Here is a 10,000-nt window from a genome sequence, read left to right on the forward strand (position 1 = left end):
CCTTAGAAATTCTTATAATATCTCGACACCGTTAAATAATTAGTAAACCACGAAAACACTCTGAAAAACCCAGTACTGTCTAGAAGCCTGTCAAAACTGGTGGAGAAAAGACAGCCAGACGCGGTGCTTGGGTACACATGGGGCTGGTGCGGGACAGACCTCGATTCAGTCTAACGCAGCAATTGGTGATTTGATGCACGCAACTCCAGCAATCTTTCGTAATTCATAGACGACACGTGCTACTAAGGAATCAAGGAGTCTTTTGAAGTCACTGCTAAGAGAAACGATGATTTATGACGCCGGAAAAAAAAGTAAAAAAAAAAAACAGGATTATATGGTGCAGGCTGCCAAGAAGATTTCGGCATAATTGAAAGACAAACGATGAGACGAAAAAAGAGGAAATAAAATAAAAAGTCTATAAAAAATCAAGACAAGTACACAGTGTGCAGTGTCCGCGTCTGGCAGCCTCAAGACAAGCCGGCGTGCATGAGTGACCTGAGTGAAGTGACGTGGGATCGAATTCTTGTCATGTTCAGCTGTGGATCGGTCGCTTTTATAACAATAGCTCTCTCTCTCTCTCTCTCTCTCTCTCTCTCTCTCTCTCTCTCTCTCTCTCCACCTTTCCTCTTATCTAGACTTTATGTATTGTAAATTGTCTGTCCAATAATTCGCCGCGTTACAATTTTCAGCGGAAATCGACACCACGTGCCACTCAGGGACAATTTTCAGGCGTTGCAATATTCCATTTCGACTATTTGAAAGGCTCTACTGGAAGTTTCTATTTGAAGACTATTCAAATCATTCTACCGGCAGATTAACAAAGACTGCATCATTAATTGGAGAAAAAAGAAAGCACCCATGGAAACCCAAGTAACGATCTCAGTAGCCTTTCAAAAATAGTTCTAAAAAAAGTCGGAAGGGTTTCTATATACGGTTTGTGGCTGGCGGCGTGCACATGACAAGCCAGGACGACACAACGAACTTTCCAGAAACAGCCGGCAGTGTCATGAACGCCGCTTCTTTTCCCTCCTTTTGTCTTTCTTTGTTAGTGTCCTTACATAAAGAAAAAGCAAAAAAGAAAACAAAACATCGGATCATTGAAAGTTATTGAGGAAACAAAGGGAACAGTGAATACATTTGGGTCGAGAGAGAGAGAGAGAGAGAGAGAGAGAGAGAGAGAGAGAGAGAGAGAGAGAGAGAGAGAGAGAGAGAGAGAGAGAGAGAGAGAGAGAGAGAGAGAGAGAGAGAGAATAAGCCTCCGATACTTGCCCACCAGACTTCACAATCCAATAACTTCGCTTCCCATTCTTAACCGAACATTTGCTTCATAAATTAGAAAAAAAAAAAATACCTCTGTGGCCTTTGACAATAATCACAATGAGAAAAATTCCTTTAACCCCTTCAGTACCATGACCCGTTTTCATATTCACTTCGTTTACTATTTGACGATTTTATAAAGCTTCAGAAACTCATGCAGGTGATATAAACAATGAAAACTCTTACCATTAATCTTTTGACCTCCGTAGATCATTTCTAATGCAAATAAAATCGTCAATTCATACCCAAAAAATCAAGGTAAAAAGGCGTCCCAGTACTGAACGGATTAACCCCTTCAGTACCATGACGTGCTTCCATTTTCACTCTGGTGACTATTTGGTGATTTTATACAGCTTCAGAAACACATGTGGGGGGATTGAAATAGTGAAGACTGCGGCTATTAATCTTCTGACCCCCATAGACCCTTCCTAATGTCAATAAAATGGTCTAATGGTACACATATCTGAAGGTAAAAATGTGTCCCAATACTGAAGGGGTTAAGAACGCGTTATGTACTACATGAAGAACACTAGGTTGGTCTGGCGTGTCTTGTATAGAAGGGTAATGCGAAAAACCATTCCTGAACTGTCCCCGTGAAAGTGTTGCCCGTGTCTCTGGAGTGATGGGAACCCAATATTTTCCCTTCCTCCCATAGTGCCTCAAGATCCACCACCAGCAGTGCCACACACACCTCTGACCTATACACTTCTGACCATTCTTCTGGGACTTAGACCTGAATGGACTTTCCTTTCTCTCTCTCTTTGTTGTTCTTACACACTCTTCTTATATTAACAAAAAGCGAACATGTAAAAAAAAAAAAAAAAAAAACAGAAAAGAGGGGATCATTGAAAGTTACTGATCTATACACCTGTGACCTTTCTTTTGGGAGTTACATCTCAATAAACTCCTTTTCCTATTTTTTTGTTACCTATTGTCCTTACATAAACAAAAAGCGAATATGAAAAAAAAGAAAGTTATTGATCTATACACTGACATTTCTTTAGTGACTTACACCTCTATGAACTCCTTTTCTTATTTTTTGTTCGTCCTTACATAAAAAAAAAAAAAAATAGAGATACAAGCGAATGAGAACAATACTCAGAAAAGAAGGAATCATTAAAAGTTATTGATCTATACACTCTGACATTTCTTTTGTGACCTCTATGAAGTCCTTTTCTTAATTTTTTTTGTTCTTACTTATTGTTCTTACATAAACAAAAATAGCAAAGATGAAAAAAATATACACAGAAAAAAAAGAGATCATTGAAAGATACAGAGAAAACAAACAGAACAATGAATAAATAAAGCTTAGAAAAAGGAAAACCGGAGGAGAAAGAGAGAGAGAAAAAAAGAAACGAAACACCCACACAGACAGTGACAAGTAACACGTGGGGGAGGGAGGGGGACTGCTGGTACATAGACAACACAACAACTTTATCCAACTCGACTCAACTCAACAACACCAATACAAGACCAACGACCCGCCGAAACCATAAACAAAGCGCGCCGTTAAAAAGACTAATCCCACGCCAATTAATGGATAACGCTGGCCTGGACTGAATGGCTTATCCGGATCCGGCCCACACGAAAAAAGGGAGGAAAAAAGAGAAAAGGCTAACATATTTCTGGTTTCACGAACCTAAAAGAGAAAAAAAAAAAGGAGGGAGGGAGGGAGGGAGAGAAGGAAAGATGGAGAAAAGGAGGGAGGGAGGTAGGAAGGAAGGAAGGAAGGAAGGAAGGAAGGAAGAAGGAAGAAAGAAAGAAAGAAAGAAAGAAAGAAAAGAAAAGAAAGAAAGGAGGAAGGGAAGGAAGGAAGGAAAGAAAGAAAGAAAGAAAGAAAGAAAGAAAGAAAGGAAGGAAGGAAGGAAGAAGGAAGGAAGAAATGGAAACAGAAAGAAAAAAAGAAAGAGCATAAAAAGAAAGAAAAATAAAGAAAAATACAGACAGGAACAAAGAAAGACAGAAAGACAGAAAGAGAGAAAGCAAGAAAGAGAAAGAAAACACAGAAGATTTCACAACATTACCCTGACATATCACCACTACACTTCACGCCTCTCTAAACTCCTCGACTCTCACGCGCCACCGAGCCAGCGATCTCTGTAATACCTCACACTCCACGAACACATTTAACCCCTTCAGTACCATGCCGCGTTTAACCCTTTCAGTACCATGCCGCGTTTAACCCCTTCAGTACCATGCCGCGTTTAACTCCTTCAGTACCATGCCGCGTTTAACTCCTTCAGTACCATGCTGCGTTTAACTCCTTCAGCACCATGCCGCATTTAACCCCTTCAGTACCATGCCGCGTTTTCATATTCACTCTGCTTACTATTTGGCAATATTATACAGCTTCAGAAACTTGCGTGGTCACACCAAAAATTCATGATAAAAATGCGTCTTAGAATTGAAGGGGTTAATCTAATAATGTGTGTGTCCTATCCAAGAGCTATTTCTTAACAAAAAGAGAAGAAAAAAGAAAAAAGGAGAAAAGGGTATCATTGAAAGTTGTTGGCCTCTATACTATCGCTGCTACACAATCTTCCCTTTTCTGATAAGCTCTCATAAATCCTTCTGGTGTAAATGATTATATATATATATATATATATATATATATATATATATATATATATATATATATATATATATATATATATGAAAAAAAAAAAAAACATGATCAGCCTCTGTTTTCCCTTTCTCTTCTTCTGTGTTTCCAAGCAAAGAGTTTTTACAGCGTCATGAATGTTAATGAATGGTGACTAAAGGATAAAAAGGGTTAAGAACAGGAGAACACAAGAAAACAAGGTAAACTGCCATGCCAATACGTGAATGAAAAATAGCTTCCTAATTCCCCCTGTCATCCTCACCTATTAATATACGTAATCTTTTAAAGCCCCGTAATGACTCGCTTCTAATCCATATTCCTAAAAAAAAATAATCAATATTTTTCAACTGAGTGTTAAATGAGTGCCTTAAATCACCATGTATTCATCTATTCACTGGTCTAAGAAGCTATCAAATTAACATCTATTTATTCATTCACTGATCTACGTACCTATTCATTTTTACTTAACTATCTAAACCAGCGTTCCCCAACCTTTTCCGACCATAGCACCCCATGTTGTCATGTCTAAGCAGTCTAGCATCCCTGACTAATATCTTGTTATTCCAAGGATAAAAGAAAGTGAAGTGTGTGAATCATTTCCCAGCACCCACTATAATTGATTTCAGCACCCCAGGTTGGGAAACGCTGGTCTAAACTAATGCAGGAACGATAGATAAAGAGTATTTTTTTTTTTACAGGACGATGTGCATGTGGATTCCTTACTTTATATTCTTATCTAACTATCCTTTACACCTCAGACACAACAGAGCATCATTATACACACAACACTGCTCGAGGACTGCCAACTAAGAGGGCCTTTCTGTTTAACCCCTTGAATACCATGAGGAGTTTCCATATTCATTCTGCTTACTATTTGGTGATTCTATACAGCTTCAGAAACTTATGTTAGGTATTAAAATAGTGAAGACCGTGGCCATTAATCTTCTGACCTCCATAGACCCTTCCTAATGTCAATAAAATAGTCTAATCGTACACTAAGTAAAAATGTGTCCCAGTATTGAAGGAATTAATCGTTTTTGCTGTCCTTGGCCAGATTTCTTACTTGTAAAAAAAAGCATCTCTAGTTATTCCTCCTCGAACAAGACTATAGAAAACCACGCAGCTCCTCCCTCAAACACACACACACCTCCTCAAACTAACAGGGAAAGGCTTGCTCTAATGATCTCGCCGAGCGCCTCATTGTGTCCTTAGCCTCATTTCACCCGCCATCAGTCAGTCTCAGCTTTTAGAGAGAGAGGGGGCGAGAGCGAGAGAGAGAGAGAGAGAGAGAGAGAGAGAGAGAGAGAGAGAGAGAGAGAGAGAGAGAGAGAGAGAGAGCATGTCCTTGTCTGAATTTTTTTTTTGACCTAGTGAAGGAGAACTTTCAAAATATCAAGAACATATTATAAACATGAGCAACGAGGAGGAGGAGGAGGAGGAGGAGGAGGAGGAGGAGGAGGAGGAGGAGGAGGAGGAGGAGGAGGAGGAAGATGAAGATGAAGATGAAGATGAAGATGAAGGAGAAGAAGAAGAAGAAGAAGAAGAAGAAGAAGAAGAAGAAGAAGAAGAAGAAGAAGAAGAAGAAGAAGAAGAAGAAGAAGAAGAAGAAGAAGAAGAAGAAGAAGAAGAAGAAGAATCACCAGCAAATAATAAAAAAAAAGAGTAAATTACTAGTCTGTTCAGGAATAAAAATAAATCGAAGAGTGAAATTCCAAGAGGAGAAGGAGATGGACGAGGAAGAAAAGAAAAAACAAGAAAAAAAACCAAGAAAAAAAAAGAGAAAACAAAACAAAACAACAAAAAATAAAGAACAAAGATTAACAGCAAAACACCTCCAACACACAAACTAAACATCAAACTATTACAACTTAAAAAAAAAACAATAATAAATAATAATAATAAAAAAACAAAAACAAAGAAAGGAGAAGGAAGAGCTGCATTGTGCTCAGCCGGTGCGTGACAATGGAAACCCCAACACAGTCCAATATCAGACAAGCTTTCCATAATAACTCGAGTCTGACAACAGCGACAGTTACCTAGACAGTGACAGATGCGTCCCACGGTGCCCTGCTGACGTTGATTGGCGTGGGAACAAAGGAAGACACGGAAACACGGGAAGGAGAGGGAAATCGAGATGATATAGGAAGGTGAGGGTGGAGATGGTAATTATGAAGGCAGAAAGGAGGAGAGGAAAATGGTGAGGTATGACGAGAAGATGATGAAAACAGGAGGGAATGAGAGAAGAAAGATAATGAATGAAGAGTGAAGAGGGAAAGAGAGAACAACTAAGGAAATAGAGGAGGAGGAGAGAATGAATGACAAGAGGATAGAGTTAGCAGGAAAAGTGGAGCAGGGGAAGACCAAGAAAAAAAAAAAAAAAGAAGAGAAATAAGACAAATGAGGAAAGAGGATAGACAAATAAGGAAACATTTCTTTATATGAAAGATAAAAGGAATGGAGAGAGAGAGAGGGAGAGAGAGAGAGAGAGAGAGAGAGAGAGAGAGAGAGAGAGAGAGAGAGAGAGAGAGAGAGAGAGAGAGAGAGAGAGAGAGAGAGAGAGAGCGCATTTATACCCAAAATAAAAGAAAATAAATAGTAAAAATGGCCGTTCTCACACAGTGCTCTCCAGGACAATTTATACAAGTAAGAGGAGAACTGTTGGAAATTCACCGCTGTAATTCAAAATAACGCGTAAAAATATCTCTCCATCATCTTGAGCCTCCCCGCAAACACACCCGTTTTCTCTCACTCTCACGCTCGTTTTCTTTTTTTCTTACGTTAAGCGGCGACTTAGCAGAATTCACATGCCTCGCGCGCCTCTTTTTCTTCCTGATTCTGCCCTCACCTCTCACAGTTCTTCTATTTTTTTCCTTCCTCTCCCTATCTTTTATTTTCCTTCCTGTGCATTTTCTTACTTTCCATGTCTTGTACGCCTCTCTCTCTCTCTCTCTCTCTCTCTCTCTCTCTCTCTCTCTCTTGGTTTTCTTTTTCTTTTTTTTTTCATCCTGCACACTCCCTCACTCTCTCTTTTTTTTGTTTGGAGAGCGAAATATGTACACACGTATGAACAGCTTAGCATTTTTGTTGGGCTTTTCTTTCTCTATTGTTTTATTATTGATTATAATCTTCATCCTGTCTTAACCCGTTCAGTACTGGGACGCATTTTTACCTTGAGATTTTGTATACTATTAGACCATTTTATTGACAGTAGGAAGGGTCTAAAGAGGTCAGAAGTTTAATGGCCACAGTCTACACTATTGAAATCCTCAACATGAGTTTCTGAAGCTGTATAAAATCATCAAATAGTAAGCAGAATGAATATATATGAATACGCGTCATGGTACTGAAGGGGTTAAATAAAAAAGATGTTATTAATAAACGACAGAAATTGATAGTGTAATACGTCCATTGCTACACTTAACCCCTTCAGAACCATGACGCATCTTCATATTAATTCTGCTTACTACTTGCTGATTTTAAACAGCTTCATTAACTTGTGTGGGGATTAAAATAGCGAAGACTCTGGCCATTGATCTTTTGACCTCCATAGATCCTTCCTAATGTATATAAAATTGGTCTAATTACACCCAAAACTTATGGTAGAAATATGTCCCAGTACTGAAGAGGTTAAGAAGATGAAAATAAAAAGGACACGTGAAAAAAAAAAAAATAGACAAATGAGTAAATAAATAAAATAAAGTTGAATAAATAGAAATATAACATCTAAATAAAGAGAGAAATCTACGGAAGAATGGAAAATAAAGGCAATATTCGTAAAGCTAACAGAACTCCCCGGAACAGTGCAAAAATAAGAAGAAAACTGTAAACTCATAAAAAACGTAAGAAAAGCGAAAATTAAAAAAAATAAACAAAAAAAAAAAAAAGGAAGAAAGAAAAAAAGAAAGAAAAATCACTAACAAGACAAGGAAAGAAAACAACACACACTAAAATATTGAAAAAAAAAAAAAAAAAAGAAATGAACCAAGAAAGAAACGTAAAAAAGTAAAGCGAAAATAAATAAAAAATAAACAAAAAAAAGGAAGAGAGAAAGAAAAATACGAAAAAGAAAAATCACTAACAAGACAAGGAAAGAAAACAACACACTAAAATATTGAAAAAAAAAAAATGAAATGAACCAAGAAAGAAACGTAAACAAGTACTACGTTATATAAAAACCCTGTTATATACGAACTACTACACTTTACGTAATAACATGAAATTAAAACAAGGACGAGGTAAGAGGAAGGGCTGCAGTGTTAGAAAAAAAAAAAAAAAAAAAAAACTGGGGTGGGGGGAGTGCGGGCGCCAAGATAATACAACAAAAGTTACGAGTTCACACACAGAGAGTCAATTAAGTGAAGGTAAAAAATCAACAGGTTCTCGGAAGTTAATTGGTTTTAAATCACGCTATCTTTTTAATTAGAGAGAGAGAGAGAGAGAGAGAGAGAGAGAGAGAGAGAGAGAGAGAGAGAGAGAGAGAGAGAGAGAGAGAGAATAATCGTTGTCTTCCCTCCTTTCTTCTCTCTCCATCTCACCCTATCTACATGACCATACCTCCGTTCTCATCTAGTTTATCACCCTATACATCACTTCACACCTTTATCTACTTCATCTCCTCACCCTAGACACGACATCACACTCCTTAGTCGTCACCCTAAAATCCTCACCCTTGCTATATCACCCTACCTACATTCTCACCCTATTCATGTTACTTTTATCCTATTCAAGTCCTCACCCTCTTGTTGCGCCTTCACCCTAGCTAAGCCAACACTCTCCCTAAGACTTCACCCTAATTAAGTCGTCAATCTTTTCCCTTGGCTAGTGTCACTACATATGGAAAGACAAAAGGACAAAAAGGAAGCATTATTGAAAAAAAAGGTTTGATGATTGAAGAAATAAAGAAAAGTGTACAAATATGAGATGATGAAAAGAAGAGGAAAGGTAAAAGAAAACAGGAGATCCAGATTATATGAAAAAATGAAAAGAAACGAAAGACAAAGGGAAATAGTTCCAGTGTTATTGAAAAAAGCCAAAAAAGAAGAGCGTATTATTGGAAAAAGTTTGGAAATTGTTGAAGAAATAAAGAAAAGTGTGTACAAATATGAGAAGAAAAGAAAAGGAAAGACAAAAAAGATAATGGTGTCAGTGTCATTGTATAGAAAAAAATAAAGAAAAAAAGTGCATTATTGGCAAAAAGTCTGAAAATGATTGAAGAAACGAAAGAAAAGTGTGTACAAATATGAGAAGAAAAGAAAAGGAAAGGCAAAAGATAATGGTGTCAGTGTCATTACATAAAAAAAAAAAAATAAAGACAAAAAGAACGCATTATTGGAAAAAAAAGTTTGGAAATTGTCGAAGAAATAAAGAAAAGCGTGTACATATATGAGAAGAAAAGAGAAAAGGAAAGGAAAGACAAAAATAATGGTGTCAGTGTCAATACATAAAAAAAAGGCAAAAGGAAGAACGCATTATTAAAAAAAAAGTCTGAACATGATCGATGAAAACAAACAAAATAAAGAAAACTATAAATACGAGATGAAAAGAAAAGGAAAGACAAAAGAAAACGGGAAATCCAGAATATATCCTTACCTTGTTTTCACTCTTCTTCTTATCCTTACATACCCAAGTTCTCACACTACTACAGAACGACCTTGCTTAGCGTTAATTGGCAGTTGAAAGAGAAAACCTTGAGCTGAATTTAAGATGTAATTAGAGATCATCTTCAGCATGGAGCATAATGTGAAGTGATGGTAGCAGTGACATGAACAGTGAAGACAACAATAACAACAATAATGACAGCAATGGAGGTGATAACGACTGTAATGGTACTGGTAAGATGATTAATAATGGATGGAGTACATTAATATCACGTAATGTCTCTCTCTCTCTCTCTCTCTCTCTCTCTCTCTCTCTCTCTCTCTCTCTCTCTCTCTCTACTACGATCCAACCTAGTCTAACCCAAAACAACCCAAACTAAACCAACATAACCGTATTCAATCTAACTCTAACCCAACCCCACCTAAACCTATTCTGGTACAAACCGATCCTAACCTCAACCCAACCTAACCAAATACAACCAAA

At 37.5% G+C, this 10,000-nt stretch overlaps 1 protein-coding gene across 1 annotated transcript in view; it reads right to left on the minus strand.

Annotated features, from left to right (window-relative positions):
* LOC123508661 (cGMP-dependent 3',5'-cyclic phosphodiesterase-like) overlaps positions 1 to 10,000 on the minus strand; it is a 183,561-nt gene that overhangs the window by 49,361 nt on the left and 124,200 nt on the right.

This window comes from Portunus trituberculatus, chromosome 25 (genome assembly GCF_017591435.1).
Source record: "Portunus trituberculatus isolate SZX2019 chromosome 25, ASM1759143v1, whole genome shotgun sequence".
Classification (NCBI taxonomy): Eukaryota; Metazoa; Arthropoda; class Malacostraca; order Decapoda; family Portunidae; genus Portunus; species Portunus trituberculatus.